At 37.5% G+C, this 16,236-nt stretch overlaps 1 protein-coding gene across 5 annotated transcripts in view; it reads left to right on the forward strand.

The window, feature by feature from the left end:
* Positions 1 to 16,236, forward strand: part of NOL4 (nucleolar protein 4) — a 193,254-nt gene that overhangs the window by 75,433 nt on the left and 101,585 nt on the right. The window contains exon 1 of one of the 5 annotated variants that reach the window (XM_084510743.1): positions 12,089 to 12,223. The exons of the other annotated variants lie outside the window; for them this stretch is intronic. The gene's annotated coding sequence lies outside the window, so the exon portion shown is untranslated. Of the gene's footprint in view, positions 1 to 12,088; positions 12,224 to 16,236 lie in introns of those variants that run through there. 5 annotated transcript variants of the gene reach the window in all.

Genomic DNA, 16,236 nt, shown 5'->3' on the forward strand with positions numbered 1-16,236 from the left:
TAACCTTTCTCAGATGGTGAGAAGGCGGCGTTAAAACAAAAGCTTCCCTCTGTTTGATGGCATACTTTAAAAGAAAAAGTAAACTGTGAGGGAATCACTGCCTGAACTGAGTGTGCCTCCTCCTCCAAACACGCACTTGGGTGGGAACTAGAGCACTGCTTGATGGCTGCTCTGTGCTGCAGCTGGTCCCACCAGCTTGGCTGCTCGTGCCACCCTCGTTTCCCTCTTCTGTACTGTGAAGAGTGACACACTCGTACGTGCCTTGGAGGCAGAGCTCAGTGAGACGCAGGTGTCACGGGCAGCCTTGCAAGGCATGCCTACTGGCAGCATCAAACCAGCGTGCCAGCTTTGCAAAAACAAAGCAGAAGCACACAGCCATCCTTCTCGTGGGGGAACCAGTACCCTCTAGCACATTCTGGCTCTAGGAAGTGGTACGTCCATGACCTTTTAGTGATATGGTTTCAGGAAATGTGGAAAGGAATTAAAAAATAAAATAAAAGAGGCTTTTTTTTTTTTTTTTTTTTTCCAGTGAAAATCATTTCCAGTTTTAAGCATGAGATGTGGAGGGAAAATGTTGCCATTCTCATTTTGATGTGATTGACTCTGAGTGTTGGTGGGTAACCGTCCTCCTGAATCATGTTTCCTAGTGGGAGATTAGGAAGCGATGCCCAGATGGGAGCTAACAATACCCCACACATCTCACCACTTCTCTGCATGGGTGGGACTAGGCTGGTACCAAGACTAGATCTCAATGTTAGCCTCACCAATTTGGACTCATATAGGGGAATACTAGGCTTGTTAGCATTTCTATTTTAGAGCTACCAGCCATGGGATGGATTGGGAAAGAAGTAGCACTTAAATTCCTCAAGATTTGGCTACCCCCCCTATGATGCATTTAGTATAACAGTGAATATTATTCATTTCTTAAATTAGAAGGTCACAATGCCATTTAAGTCACCCAGTGGAGACAAATTAAATCATGTAGGACCCACATAAACCACTGTGCATGTCTGGGATTCCAGCCCCTAGTCCTGGCCATCCATATCTCACTGAAATCAGTTTTGCACCATGGGACTCCAAAATGGTTTGTTTGGTCACTACTTAGCTAGACTTTGAGCAATTGTTTTATTGTTTGTCCAGTCTTAGCCCAGGTTGTAAATCTCAGTCCAACTACCCTTTATAGTCATTGTCATAGCATCTGTCCCTCTGTATCTGAAGCAGCCAGACCCTGATGCAAGCCTGCATGACATCAGTGAGTACCAGACTAGGTCTTCATCAAACAAAAGTTAATCAAGGTATTCTGAAATCTCATACGCAGAATATATTTATATGGTCATGACTAGAGAATACAATTAAATGTGTATCTTTGCCTTTTTTCATGGTGAGCAAATTATTACCATTTAAAACATGGATGTTGCAAGATGCACTCTATGAAAAAAATGCTAAATCATTGCAATAATTCTCACAGACTTTAAATGACTTTGTCATAGGAATTTTCCTCATTATAAATGTAGTGCTTAATCTCATAATGTACTGCAGACCAACTGTATTTAGTCTTAGGGAATAAGCAATAAGGAAAATTTTCATGTGATCTGAGAGTTAAGGACTACATTTATATTTTTTATTTGATGTCTTAGGGTGGACAGTCCATGGAAGTTCATTCAGGTAGTGCTGTTTCCCTCTACTGTGCAACCTATTAGAAACTGGCTTTCACAAATTCACTATTTGAATGTTTGTTTTTCTCAAAGCAGGAAAGGGAAGAATATACATGTATCAATCATTGTCTTGACATGATATTTATGATTTTTTTTTTCTGCTACCTCACTGTATACATGTCATATGCTTTGAGCATTAGAATATCTTGTGTATCAATTTTTTCCCACTGTTCTCCTTTACAGTGTATATTCTTAGATCAGTTTTGCCATGCCATATCCATTCTGTCCCTGTTAATGGTTCCTCAAATTTTATGTCTATTTCTGAGAATTAGGTATCAGATGTAATAAGCAGCCAAGGTCCAGCTGCTATGGCCCAGGCAATGCTCTCACGTCTCAACTTTTGTTTATTTATTTTCCTTATCTGTAACACATAAACCATTTATTGTAGGATTGGTGTCCCCTCAATAATTTCTTCATTTAATTCTTTGAGTCTAATGCCAGGTGAGATATTGAATCAGTCAACTGCTGTCTCTTCCAGTGAGAATGTAAAATAAAAAATTAAAGGATGGTTTCATAATTCCTGTCTGAGATTCCCACTCTGGAAACTGATTTTAGCTGTTGCTCCTACCACGCCACCAAAATTACTCTTTATATAGCTACCAGTGAAACTTAACAGAGCTTTGGAACCAGGTGGAAACCAGGTGGAGAAGTAAATTTTTCTTCATAATCTTCTCCATGTCCTCTTAACGTGCTGTTGCATCAGCATCTCATACAAGTCTTCCTGTGATGCACTCTGCAGTAAAGTGGAGAACTGAAAGTATTTTGATACAGATCTTGGTACTTAAAGAGTCTTAGATCTAACTGTGTTAGCGGATGTAGGAAAAGCATCTGTCTTACAGCTTGCATGTTCTTTAGCTCCATTTTATTCTCTTCCCCAGTTTTCATTCAAGCAGTCATGTGATGTTATGGGTACATTTCTTACAAATATGATGACATTTACTGAACCAGAAAAAAAAAAAAAGAGTATTCAACATTTTTCCTGTACTATAAGTTCCTTGATTATGATGTTTTATCAAGCCAGAACTGTTTGGCATAGCTTTCTTGTCACTTTTTGTAGTTATGCAACAAAACATAAACTGCTTCTCTTTTAATTTTGTTACTCTTGGTCTTACACCAAATAGTCATCCACAGATTTTTAGAGATAAATAACAGATGATTTTTGTAACTTTGCTGGGCCATTAACATGGTACCACTTTTATTATTTTTCACTCATCTTGATTCCTCTGTGTGTCTGTCATAAATGGCAGCTCTTGGGGAAACATCATCGGCCAATGTGGTATATGTAAAAATTGTTATTTTCTGTGATCTTTAAGATATAAATTACTTAAAATATTTTTCTCCAGTTCTAAATTAATAAAGCTATTCAGGGAGCATTAAATAGAACTTCTTGCCTGGCATGACTGGGAAATTGGCAGTTTTTGGTCTTTCAAAGCTATTGGTTTACAGAACTTTCAGTCATCTCACTGTGTTGTTGCATCCTATTTTCAGCTTATTTTTAACATCAGTGTCTTTATCCTGAACTGTAGATTAAATTGATAAATGGGAGAAGACACTAATTTTTCCTAAAAGATCCAATATTATATCAGGGAAAAGCAGACTTCATGTTATATTGAAAACAGACCTAAGCACATTCAAACATAGAAATGCACAGTAGGTCGGTCATCCAAAGCACCGTAGTGACATGACTTGGAGTACCAGAAAGAAAATTTGATGCAACTTCTAAAATTAATTTCATACAAAGCCATAAGGACTATAAAAAGCATCTACCGTACTGATAATATCTCTTGCAATTGCATTATACTGTGGGATTATTTTTTTTGAAGTAATGGAAAAGAATTTATTCATTTAGAATGTATGTTCCAGTACAGCTATTTTGGCTGCTGGAAAGGAAATATGGGAGAAATATGCACTGACGAGTGGAGCAGGAGAAGAAAGTCCTACCATGTTTAGTGGTAATCCTTAAAATTTAACCAGTATTCTAATAATGTCATAAATATCAACAATGAAGCAGAAATTACTTTTATAAAGCTAATTAAGATTAATTTTTTTTTCTTAACTAGTTGTACTACTTGATTTTTGTTTTCAATAACTAATATATTTTTTTTTTTTTTTTTTTTTTTTTTTTTAAAGACACTTGGATATTTAAAATTAGCTGATAAAGCTGGAGTGGGTAGTTTATACAGTTTAACGTAGAGATATTCCTTTCTGACCAAAGTTATGAGCATTAAAAGAAGAAAGCAATAAATACACTGGTCATCATGATATTTTATTTATTTGTTTACTTTCTGAGAAGTCCAGTCTGATGATAGCTGTTTGGGTAGATTATGCAAAAAGACAGGTTGTAGAGCAAAATTCACATGAATAAAGCTAAACAGAAATCAATGAGCATCTTTAATAGAGTTAAATGTAAATATTTGAAGTAACACATACAGAAAAGAAATTATATCAGAGAGTGTATTTTAACAGTGTATAAAAGAAAATAGCACTGAACTTGGAAAACAGATTTGGAAATGGACTCTCTTATTTCAGAATGTGAAGAAGTTTTCCTGTCTAAATTTACATTATGCTAAATGAGACTTTTTGTGATATTACCTAGATGACATTTAATTTAAATATTTTAAGTATCCATGCCCTGATTTTTTTCTGTTTGGGAATGTAGAATTTAAAGTTCACACTTATGTTTAGGTAGATACAAATGATCTGACCTTCAAAGTATCTTGTATTGAGAGGGAAGATAGGAAATGTGATTTTTTCAGTGTTAGAGCTGGTATCCAGGGAACTGCACATGAAAAAAACAGAGGTCTTTGCAGGTCATGTTGGCAGAAACTACCCTGAAGAACAGGGTTACTATGCAGAAGTACAAAATAATGCAGTGTATAAATACAATGTACAAAGAAAGAGTCAAGAGCTCAAACACATTAAGAGCCCAAACTATTACTATGTGAAAGAGCCACTGAGCTTGTGGCTGTTGTAAAGTACATCTATCTGCTGAAAAGGAAAGAGTCAGGGCTACAAGTCTGAGCACTAGAATGCCCAAACATTCACTCAGTTTAGTAGTTAGGTCTCTTCAAAGCCTGTGTTGGGCCATTTCAACTTGCTTGCTTTGATGTGAATCTGTTGTACAGGAGGGTATCCCTCAGCAATGGGGATGAAAACGTGATCCACATGGGTTTCCTGAAGGCTTTTAACAAGGCCCCTCCTAAAGGCTCTGTAGTGTCTCAGTGACAGAAAAATCAAAAATGGCGAATACGAATAAATATTTATTTTTCTCAGTTGAAAGAGGTCATCAGTGGAGTCTAACTGGATTTGTGGAAGGATTCTTATTGTCCATAATATTCATAATTAGTTTAGAAAGAGGCTGGAGAACTAGGTGACAGTTGTTGTTGACAAGGCTAAATTACTCAGGATTAAAAACCAAATCCTGATTGTAAGGAGTACAGAAGAATCTCATGGTACTAGGTGATAAAACAGCATAACAAATTTGTCTGTAGTGAATGTAAAGTAAAAATAATGAAGAAATATGATTCTAAATTTATATACAGTTCACACTGGCTGTCAGCTGGCTGTTACCATTTTGGAGTAATGTCTTTGTAAATATCAGCTCATTGCTCAGTAGTGGTTGACAAACATGTTGGTATGAATTGTTAGCAATAGCACTAAAGGTATGGGTTAAACAGGATTTGTAGTTAGATGTTAAATCAACTACTGCAGTTGGAGAAAGTAGATAAAATTTTTGTATACAAATCTTGATGAAAATGGGGATAGAAGGGAGAGACTAAAAACCTTAATACAGATGAAGAACAATGGGATCCAGCAAGAAAGAAGTAGACAACAAAACAGTGAACAGTAGCATCTGATTTTTCACCACCATAAAAGACAGAACGTTAGGCTAAAGAGACTTCCTCTGACCCAACATATACTCCTGTCACATCCCTGTATAAATTTATGTGCCTACAGGGCCATTCCAACCTCCTTTCAAAAAATGGTATTGAAGAAAAGGTACAGGGAAGGGTGACAAGGGAGATCAAACAAATGAAATTGTCTGCATGAGAGAATGGACTACACACTAAGACATTTTAACCCAGAAAGAAAGATATCTTAAGAGGACATGACTGATGTCTGTAAAGTCACAAATGGCAAGGAGAAGACTAAGAAGGACTGTTTATTTGTTGTCTTTCATAATAAAAAATGTATGATGAAATTACCAGAGGTCGTGACCAGAATAAATAAAACAAGTCACTATTTTGTGCATCAGAAACAGAGGTTGTAGATGCCAAATGCTTATACAGGGTCAAAGAACAGAGAAAGAAGACCAGAAGTCTTGAAGACCAGTCTTCAAGCTATTCATTGTCTTTTTGCATTTTTTATATGCAGATCTGATCTGTAGGTGATACACGTGATGTCCTTGCAGTTCACCTTCAGGCTTCTTTTGGGAACAAGTCAGCTAAGTCCCTCTGAGGATTTGGACACCACAATAAAATGTCATTAGTGTGCTTTTTACAACCAGCACTATGGAGGATTGTTTCATTATGGTGGATAGTCGGCTGAATATGAGCCAGCAGTGTGCTCAGGTGGCCAAGAAGGCCAATGGCATCCTGGCTTGTATCAGAAACAGCGTGACCAGCAGGGCTAGGGAGGTGATCGTCCCCCTGTACTCAGCTCTGGTGAGGCCGCACCTCGAGTACTGTGTTCAGTTTTGGGCCCCTCGCTACAAGAAGGACATGGAGGTGCTTGAGCGGGTGCAGAGAAGGGCTATGAAGCTGGTGAGGGGCCTGGAGAACAAGTCCTACGAGGAGCGGCTGAGGGAGCTGGGCTTGTTCAGCCTGGAGAAGAGGAGGCTCAGGGGCGACCTTATCGCTCTCTATGGGTACCTCAAGGGAGGCTGTAGCGAGGTGGGGGTTGGCCTGTTCTCCCACGTGCCTGGTGACAGGACGAGGGGGAATGGGCTTAAGTTGAGCCAGGGGAGTTTTAGGTTAGATGTTAGGAAGAACTTCTTTACTGAAAGGGTTGTGAGGCATTGGAACAGGCTGCCCAGGGAAGTGGTGGAGTCACCATCCCTGGAAATCTTCAAAAGACGTTTAGATGTAGAGCTTAGGGATATGGTTTAGTGGGGACTGCTAGCATTAGGTCAGAGGTTGGACTCGATGATCTTGAGGTCTCTTCCAACCTAGAAATTCTGTGATTCTGTGATCATTTGGTTAATTTGAGTTTACCATGCAGATGAGAGGGTTTCAACATAATTCACTGTGGATGAAGCTAGTCTAGCCCTGAGCAGCGTGGACAGAAGTCAGTCTGCTGTAGTTGGTCCAAAAGACAGAGCTCACTTCCTGGAGAGGTCCACAAGGCTAAGAATGTAGCCAAAGTATACTAGATTGGGTTTTGGAGGTGTCTGACCTAAACGTGGTAGGACTGTAAAAGGCATGCTTGCTCTGTTCTCACTCTTGTCTCTATTCTCTAGCTACTGCCTGGTATCAGGGTCAAAAAATTATGTTCTTATGCTCTTTTAGGAGAGTGGCAAGGGCTCATTTCTGGAAGTAACAGCTTGTATTTTAAAGCCAGTCTTTATTTCTATCCTCTTTTTGAATAAGACTGCCTATCAGGCATAAGTATGGTGTAATCTTTTGTTTTTGGTTTCACTCATCAGAGTTTGTATTGCCTTAAACTAGCCTGTGAAATTCACAGAATCACAGAATCTTTGAGTTTGGAATGGAGCTCTGGAAATTGCCTAGTCCAACCCCATTGCCTGATTAATAAACTGGGTAAATTATTTTTTACAAGACAGACATTTGAAAGCGCATATTTATTTTTGCTAAGCCTCTCCACCACTCCCAGACTGATGAATTAATCCTACAGTCCTAGAAGAAAGAACATTTTACTGTATCTTAACTTCTGACCTTTTCTTCCATTTATAATTTCAATGTAGAAATAACTTTATTTAATGTTGTTAAATGTTGCCCAAGTCTCACAATAGGGTATCTTATCCTTTCAGTAAGTATTTCTACATTTGGTACTACATTCCCAAAACACAAAACATTGTTTTAAGAAGACATGATATTAGTTTTTTTTTTTTTTTTTTTTTTGTTTTTTTTTTTAACTGCAGGTTATTTTAGTTTTTGTTTGTAAATTACTTCGGCTATTTGAAAGAAATCACAATGATTTTTGCATATTTAAATATCATCTCTTGAAATGTTTCATCTCTTACTATGTCACTTGATTCAAACTTGACCCTAATTCTGTTAATACTTACTCCTACTTGTAAACCTTGAGTAAAGTCAGTGAATTGAGAGGAACCAGAGATGTATAAAAACAGTGTAAGTGTTACTGGAAATAGATCCTGATTGCTTAAATGAACTGGTGGATAGAACTACAGGAGGAAAATGCTAAATTATATGATACCTTTCCAAGAATGAGATTGTGTTTAAGAATAGTTTTGTTACCTTCTTGAAGTGCAAAAGCAACAACAACAACAACAACAAATTAAAACAGAAAACACCACCTTTTTAATTTATATATTTAGGTGTATTCTGATTATTCATTTTGCTCCTTTAGTGTTGTGTTTAAAATATTAAAACTGATGTTTGCTCTCAGAAGGTGGTGGTACAGTTTGCACTGGTGTAGACTTCTCATTCTTGATTTATCACTATATTAGGATTGAAATATAGTCAGTGTTTCATATTAGGAATTCATCTGACAAACGCAGAATCTGAGTTACCAAGATATTTTTAAAGAGAGGAAGGAACAGATAGGGAATTAAGGGCTTTAAAACACCAAATCAAGGGTTTGATCCTGCAAAGTACTGGGTAATGTAGCTCTGTAGCTCTGTTCCAGTAAGACTTACATGTGCTTTTGTTCAGACCCAGTATTTAGCACTGTTAAATTTCAAGTTAATAGTTCTTTAAAAAAAAGTTTTTTTTTTTTTTTTTTTAAATAAATATCTTTCTTCTGGAAAAAGACAATTCATATTCCCTTTTACCCACAGATTTCAAAGCACTCTGTGAATAGATATATGTACAGAAACTATAAAATAAGAATGAGAATTTAATGGTGAATTCTCAGTTAAACATAGTAAAGAAATAGAAAGGAAATCAAAACAGAAACCTTAATTTTCTTGTGTCAACTTTTCATATTGGACTCACATAATAGATTTATATTCCTTTCTTTTTTTTTTTTCTTGTTTATTTTCAACATAACACCCTCAGACTCCTCATTTGTGGCCAAAGCTGTGAATTCATGCAGAAATGAAGGACAGGATGCATCTTCTGAGCTCCCACATCTTTTCCTTAAATTGTGGGTGTCTTGTTGAGAGGAAATGTGCTTGCTGCATATTCACCTCTCATCCCCTTCCCAAACAAGAGGGTAGACAGAGGGCAAAATTCAGACTCCACCCTCGTTAAAGGGCAGACTGCTTTCAAAAAAGGTAGAGCAGTGGTAGCAGCTTATTTCTGCTAAGGACCGAGAGCTGGCTTATACACTTTTGAGCCTTACCAACATGTTTCTTTTCTCCCAGTAAGATGCATATTGGTCCCTAGTCAGACTAGATTGCTTAAATACATGCCATCATCTTTAATTTTGTCTCATTCCTTGTTCTGGCAAGTTCTATCTGGTTTTATTAAAACAGTTGACTTTCCCTGGGTATGCATATGTGCATGTACATATGCAATAGAGATAGCTGTGAGTTCTTGGATGTTCCAGATCTCTGGACTTTGCAGAGTTAAAGTGCCACTGGTTCTCCATGTGTGTGTGAGACGGTGTGTTCCTGCTGAGGGAATGATATGGGTATCCACCAGAAATGAAGTTCAAGAAGTTTCAGCCTGAAATGGGAAGAAGATGTTCAGGATAAATTTGGACCCATTTTAGTAACTGGATATTATGAGTTTAGGGTGCTGGCAGGGGAATCCATTTGTTACTCAATTGCTAAAGGAATACAGTACTTATATTTTGTGTTTGGTCAAAAGACTGAATTTCCAGAAGAGTAAGACTCAGTGTTATTAAATGTAAGTTCTTTACTTGAGCATTAAGAAATGCATGTTTGCATTCTAAGGGCAATATTTACTGGTTTCTACAGTTACAGTTTGTGAAAAAAAAAGAACCAGAACTTCACTTTCATTAGCCATAATAGTAGTTTAGCTATTTTCCCTGCATTAATCTTGCTGCTAACTGTTTCTTTCACACTGTGAGAAGACAGTGTATGACAGGAAAAATCTGTAACATCATTCAACATTTGATTATGTGCCCTTTTTCCTCAAAACCAATTTGCATGCCTACAAATATCAGCGTTTCCCAGTGGAATTGAAGGTGTAAAATATTGTCTCTCGAGCTCAAAATCATTTAGCCAAAGATTCTTTAGTATTTGGGATTTCTGGCTGGATGATTTCAAAAGCAAAGCCATATGCCATTTACATGATTTGGAATTTCTCCAGTTGCATAGAACATGAGTGGAAAGTGAAAAAAAAAAAAAAAAAGAATAAAGAAAAGAAAACTCACACTAATTAGATGTTAATAAATACAGGTGCTATACTGTGTAGTGTAATTCATCTTCACAGCAAGCTGTGTGATGAGTCAGAGACAGCAGATTCTGAGTGATACTATTTTGTACACAGGCATGTATATTCTCGATACACACTAAGATCCAAATTAAGGTAAAACTGAAAGGGTTGTGTAACAGATATTTTTCAAAATTCAAGAAGTGCAATTCTCTCTGGCCACGGAAAAATAATATAATGCTTTTCATTTGGTTGGGTTTTGTCTGTTCACTCCTCACTGTAAATGCAACCAGGGTAGTAGCTGGACGGCAATTTGATTATAAATCTACCCAAGAAGATCCTGGCCTGACCATCCTTATCTCCCCATTCCCCCCAAGAATTCCCCCAAACTTCCTTAACCATCCCAGGCAGTGAGGTGCCTGTAACAAGAGGGCTCCTTCCCTCCCCAACCAAAACCTAATTCCTGGCCATACCTGGTCTGCTGAGACCAAGTTATGTTGGGACTAACCTGCCAGCTCTTCTGTATGACTTGCTGTACAGGGAAAGCTGTTATATGTCTGCACACTCCCCTCCCCTCCTCAGTAGGAGATCTGGCTCATTTGCAGCTTGTGGGCTCTTTCTCTTTCACGTGTGAGAAAACATTGTGGAGGCTCCTTGGTTTTAAAATTTCAGAGAGAGAAATGGATTCAGATAGTGTAGATTTGAGTCATCTACAGCTCTTTTAGTACTCAGATACAGCAAGACATTTCTGGGGCTGAGGGGCTGGTGTGTCCTATCTGCTGATGCTATGTTGTGTGTGTAGACACACATGCATACATCGCATGCTCAAGAGAGAAGGCACAAAGGAGTAAGGAATCAGTTCTGTGCAAATGGACGGATAAAAGCATGATTAAAGACTGGCCTTACATTCTCAGCTGATGCTTCTTTAACGTGACAGCTCACTGAGATGTGTTTGTGTCTGAAATAACACAAGAAGGCACAGTCATGCTCCAGCCTCCAGGAATTTACCATAATAATATGTTGTGTGGTGTTGTAGGAAAAATGAAAGCACAAAGAAAAACCCTTTGCATAAAAATTTGATTGGACAATTAAGAATGCATAAATAATTGAAGTGACTATAAAAGCTTTCTACTATTCTCATTGAGAAAAAATGCTTAAAGCATGGGATCCACACATTATTCTGGGGCAGCAAATAGCTGGTATTTACAGTATGGATTACTCGATTTTCTTTAGCCTGATGAGCAGGGCTCCCAAAGCTTATTGTGGCTGTTTTCTCGTTTATATGAGCCACGTGGCTGCTGTGATTTCCTTTTGTCAGCATCCCCTCCCCCCTCAGCATAACCCCCCGCGCCTCAAACACAGATGTTGTACCGTGCTCTTTGTGTGCATGCATGTCTACGAGTGTAAAACTGGGAAAGAAAGGCTGTGGCTAATGCACTGGAAAACCAAAGCTGAAGTGCAGGACTTGGCTTGAGACTTTATTCCTTTATTACAGTAAGATGTTAGCGTAGACTAAGTGTAGGATTAATGTGTATGAACGAGTAGTGTTTAATAGCAGCCACGCTGCTTAGAAAATCATCAATTTAACGTAAGCAGGGATGGCAGTTTCATTAAATAACACTACGATCTCTCAACCATATTCTTAACTAGTAATCTCCCCGTAGCAAAATACATAGATAATCAACCTCCTAGCCTGCCAGTAAACTTGCAGGGGAATTAAATCCTGGAGGAAGGAGCCTGTAGCCCCGGAGGAAGGCTGAGTGCATGTTTCGCTGTCGTCTTTTCAGCTCATCTCAGTGGTCCCACTGCTAGAATGTGCTCTGTTGTCATGGCAACCCCATCTCCTGCTTCCTACAGGAAAGATTAGCTCGTACTGTGCACTGGAGAGAATTTAGGGGAAGTCAAGCTAATCCCTGGGTGCACTGCGAGAGAAAGGTTGGACCTCGCCTGAGGGATGCTGTATCTGCAATGATAGAATTGGCCTGCCACAGACACTGGTATTTAAGTTGAAGAGCAGAATTCACAGTAAGTGTCAGATCCTCCAGAGAGGAATATTGAATGAGGTTTTCTAAGTCTTGCCGAAGACTGTCCCATGCCAACAGTGGAATGACAGCAGGAGGCTGTGTGTGGAATACCAATACGTTTCACCCGTTTAGGTGGTATTTCAAATACAGATTCAGAGCCTTAGTTCCCTGGAAACTAGGTGATAAAATTTTAAAACATCATCGTGAGACGCGCACCTAGGAACCTGGAGCATGTCTCATTTGGTGCATAACGCTGAACAAGTGATGATGAGCGTGACTTACAAATTGTGTATGCACTGTGCGGCGTGCTTAAGAATTCCTGTGTGCTGAAAAATAAGCGGGAAAGTGTGATTTGTGTGTGCTGCAAAGTCAACTGCAAAAGTGCTGAACTATCAATATTAAGCATGAAAATGTACAACTCTGATTCAACAGTGTTTTTTCTTCATATTAAAACCCAAACAGAGGGAACATGAGATTTTAAAGGTATAGTCATGATACAAGGTTTTATTTGAGGAAAACTCATTTTAATGTAGCTAAATTAAGGTGGTGTGTGACATGATGCAGCATGTGAAATGTGTGTCTGTTTTATTGCTTGTAGTACGTAAACAGAGAGTATTCTAGCTATTCAATTTCTGGTTATTTTAATGCTTTAGCTGTCTTTGATACGGTCCTGTATTTCACTTTAATAGATGCTCAAGTCTCCCAGCTTTAAACTAGATGATTTGCAATAAGGTTTGAACTGTCTGTTTGTTATTACTGTCAGCTTTTCCTAAACTTATTATTTTTAACAGAGTTTTTATGTTCAGCCTATGTATTTTTACAATGTTAGTATGTATATTTTTCCTATTGAGTTTTTAAGTAAAAAAGTAACTTTATGATTATTTAATATATACAAATACTGTCTAATTTAGATCTATTTATGCATATGTTTTACATGTATAAAATGTATGTATGTGTGTGTGTGTTTCTGCAATACATACATGCATATACATATGCAGACAAATGGGGTCTTTGTTTTAATGAGGCCCGTTAGTGATTCATGATTATATATCACTGGGGAAGTAAAAGACCTGTTTTCACTTTGAAGGATAGGCATTTTTCGCATATCTAAAACCTTTCTTGTTGCAAAAACCTTATAAACACACTCAGTTTGCTTAAAGGAACAGCATATGTATGGTTCTCTGTGTGTCTGTAGAGTAAAAAGGGAGATCATCTGGACTGATATGATGAAAAAATACTGTGTTGCCTTTCCAGTGACCTGGGTCCATGAAATGGGTAGTGAAGAGACATTTGTTTTCTTCTACTCCCTCCCAGGGCAACTTAGAAAGGGTCACACATAAGCCCCAGGTTGGTTAATATGTGTGATCTCAGAAAACTTTTTTTTTTTTTTTTGTCTCATTTACCAAATAGTAAAAGCACTGATAAACAAAGAGAATGTCTGTCTTCTCTGTAGATGATAAAATCAGTAGTCAGTGTATATCTATTATATAGAAGACTATAAAAAAAGCACAAAATGTACAGAAGATTTATGCCATTATTCAAGCTGGCCCTTGAATCTGTGGTAGACTTATGGGTGACAGGGAATCCACACAACTGTCAAGCAAACTGGGGATGGGGGTAAGAGAAAATTTATCAAATGTTTTTCATTAGAGAGAGCACTCAGAAATTATTCTTCATTATCCTTCCAGTTAAAATATTGATTTTAAAAGCCTCTTCTGTGGTAAAATAACATACGTTTGCCAGATAATTCATTGTGTATTCTCACAACCACTATGAGGCTATTTTAGTTACACCTTTTAATATAGCTATTTATACATTTTTAAAAATTGTAAGTGTTTAATTACACAAATTTTCTACCTTGTGTGTCATTTTCTTAAATTAACCCAGATGTTGGATTTTTTTCTCTCAAGGTCATGTTTTGTTACCTTTCTTTCTTTTCACACCCCTAGTGCTTAATTTTTGTATTGTATAAGGTTGGCTGGTCAAACACTGTCTCAACTTTTTCTGTCTTCTGCAAAATGTGGGATTTTAGGAAGTTGGTCCAAGTTTTATTACAGCTGAATTTTCATAAAGGGACTTGAACTCCTTATCTGTATTTTTGGACAATTTTAAGCACCAATTGTAAACAGGACTAATTACATGTGAGAAAGTGCAATAAGGTTCAAAGCATGCACCTAAACCCATAACCTGTGTTGCATTCTCTTCTAAGAAAAGGCTGCCAATACTTGTAACAGTGTGAGTGTATTACACACAAGGGCAGATCCAAGTAGTAGAGACAGTTCAGAATCAGGAGGCCAGGCCTCCAAACTTGAGGGAGTTCCTATATAATCTCTGTGCTTTGATTAAAGAGAACTCATTTCCTAGAGTTGCCAGAAACTAAGAAGTAGAGGCATCTCTGATTACTGTATATAAAAATAAACAAATAAATTATTTAATCAGAGTTCCTTAACTCCTCAAAATTACAGATGTAGCCCCTTTTACCAGGTTTCCTCAACTGGACTTTTTCTGCTGTGAGAACTCTGCTTCCTTACTGCAGCAGGTTACTCCCCAGCCCAGCCTCTTCACTTCATTCCTGCTCCCTGCAGGTACTGCCCTCTGCCTGAACTGCCTCCTCCCTACGCCACCGTGTCCTAGCATTCAGGCTGTCTGCTGGTTAGAACTGACTAACATCATGCATCTGGTGTGTCTTTTACATGCATAAAATTGGTGTGATTTAATGCATATACAGGATCACCAGATCAAATTTGAGAATTATGACACCAATCAGAAAAATATTATAATTAGTGCGTTACTCTCTTTCCTTGAAACATTTCTCACTGTTGCAAAAACTAAAATTATAATAACAATTAAAAACAAAAACAAAAATATTTATAAAGCACAGCCCCTTCCTGCAACCTGAGATCTTCCTCCATTTGGAATTCATGGATAAAAATTTGTCTCTTTCTCATTCAGGTATTAATTCAGGGAAAAGGAGGTAAGATGTTCAGCACTTCCCAGGTGGTATGTTGCACCTCACAGAACCTGGCCGTCTGTTAACACCCAAAAATATGCTAAAATCACAAACTCTATTCTACCCCAGCAGGAATCTTGCTGCTGGTATTCTTATTAAATCAGTAACAGAAATCACATATTTATACTACATACAAACTTCAGGCTACATTGCATCTTTATATACAATGTATGTGTCTCTCCATATTAGAGATTTATCCATCACATTTTAATAAGAAAACGGCAATAGTGATTATATGTTTTTCTTGGTTGCAAGGCATTTTATTTGCTGGGGCTTATTTGTCTCTTTAATTCCTTTTAAAATGTATGTATATATCTCATATTACCAAAGAGACCATAAATGGATTGAAGGTAGCAAAAGTGGCCTTCAATGAAAGAAGAGTATCTTCAACTGAAACAGAAAGTTTAAATTTATTGGGATTTTATTTGTCTTTAAACATAAGCTCAGATCTTTTGATTTTTATTTGTATTTTTTTTTATTAAACAAATCTGCAAGGATTTAAAAATATTTTTGAGTTGAATTTGCCTTAATTCAAAAAAGTAATAGCAACATGGCAATATTTTGGATATTTTCAATCTCCTTTATCTTCCTTTTCTTCCCCAAAATAAAACTCTGAAGCCAGTAGTTGTATGTAAATTGCATTAATTTAATGGACTAAGTTATTTCCCAGGCAATGCACACTGGCTGCTATTGACTCTAGTGAGATTAAGAACATATATATCCAAAGGTAGATTTCAGCCATGTGTATGGTGTTCTTCTGGCCAGCTTTGTAGCAGTTAATTAAAAAATGTTTTCTCAGTGTTGTGTTTCTGGCTTTGCTGTAATAAGTATTTTATATTAGCTGAAGAATTGGGCAAAATAACAATGCTAATTTTCAGCAAGGCCAAGTATAAGGGGTGAGAAAACAAGATTTCCTGGGAAAATTCTGTTTCTACTGGTAGATGAAATGCCATGTGTTGTCTGGATGTTGGCCCTAATTCTAATGTAAGTGGAATTATTGTTGT

The sequence above is a fragment of the Aythya ferina genome, assembly GCF_964211825.1.
Source record: "Aythya ferina genome assembly, chromosome: 2".
In the NCBI taxonomy this organism is placed as follows: Eukaryota; Metazoa; Chordata; class Aves; order Anseriformes; family Anatidae; genus Aythya; species Aythya ferina.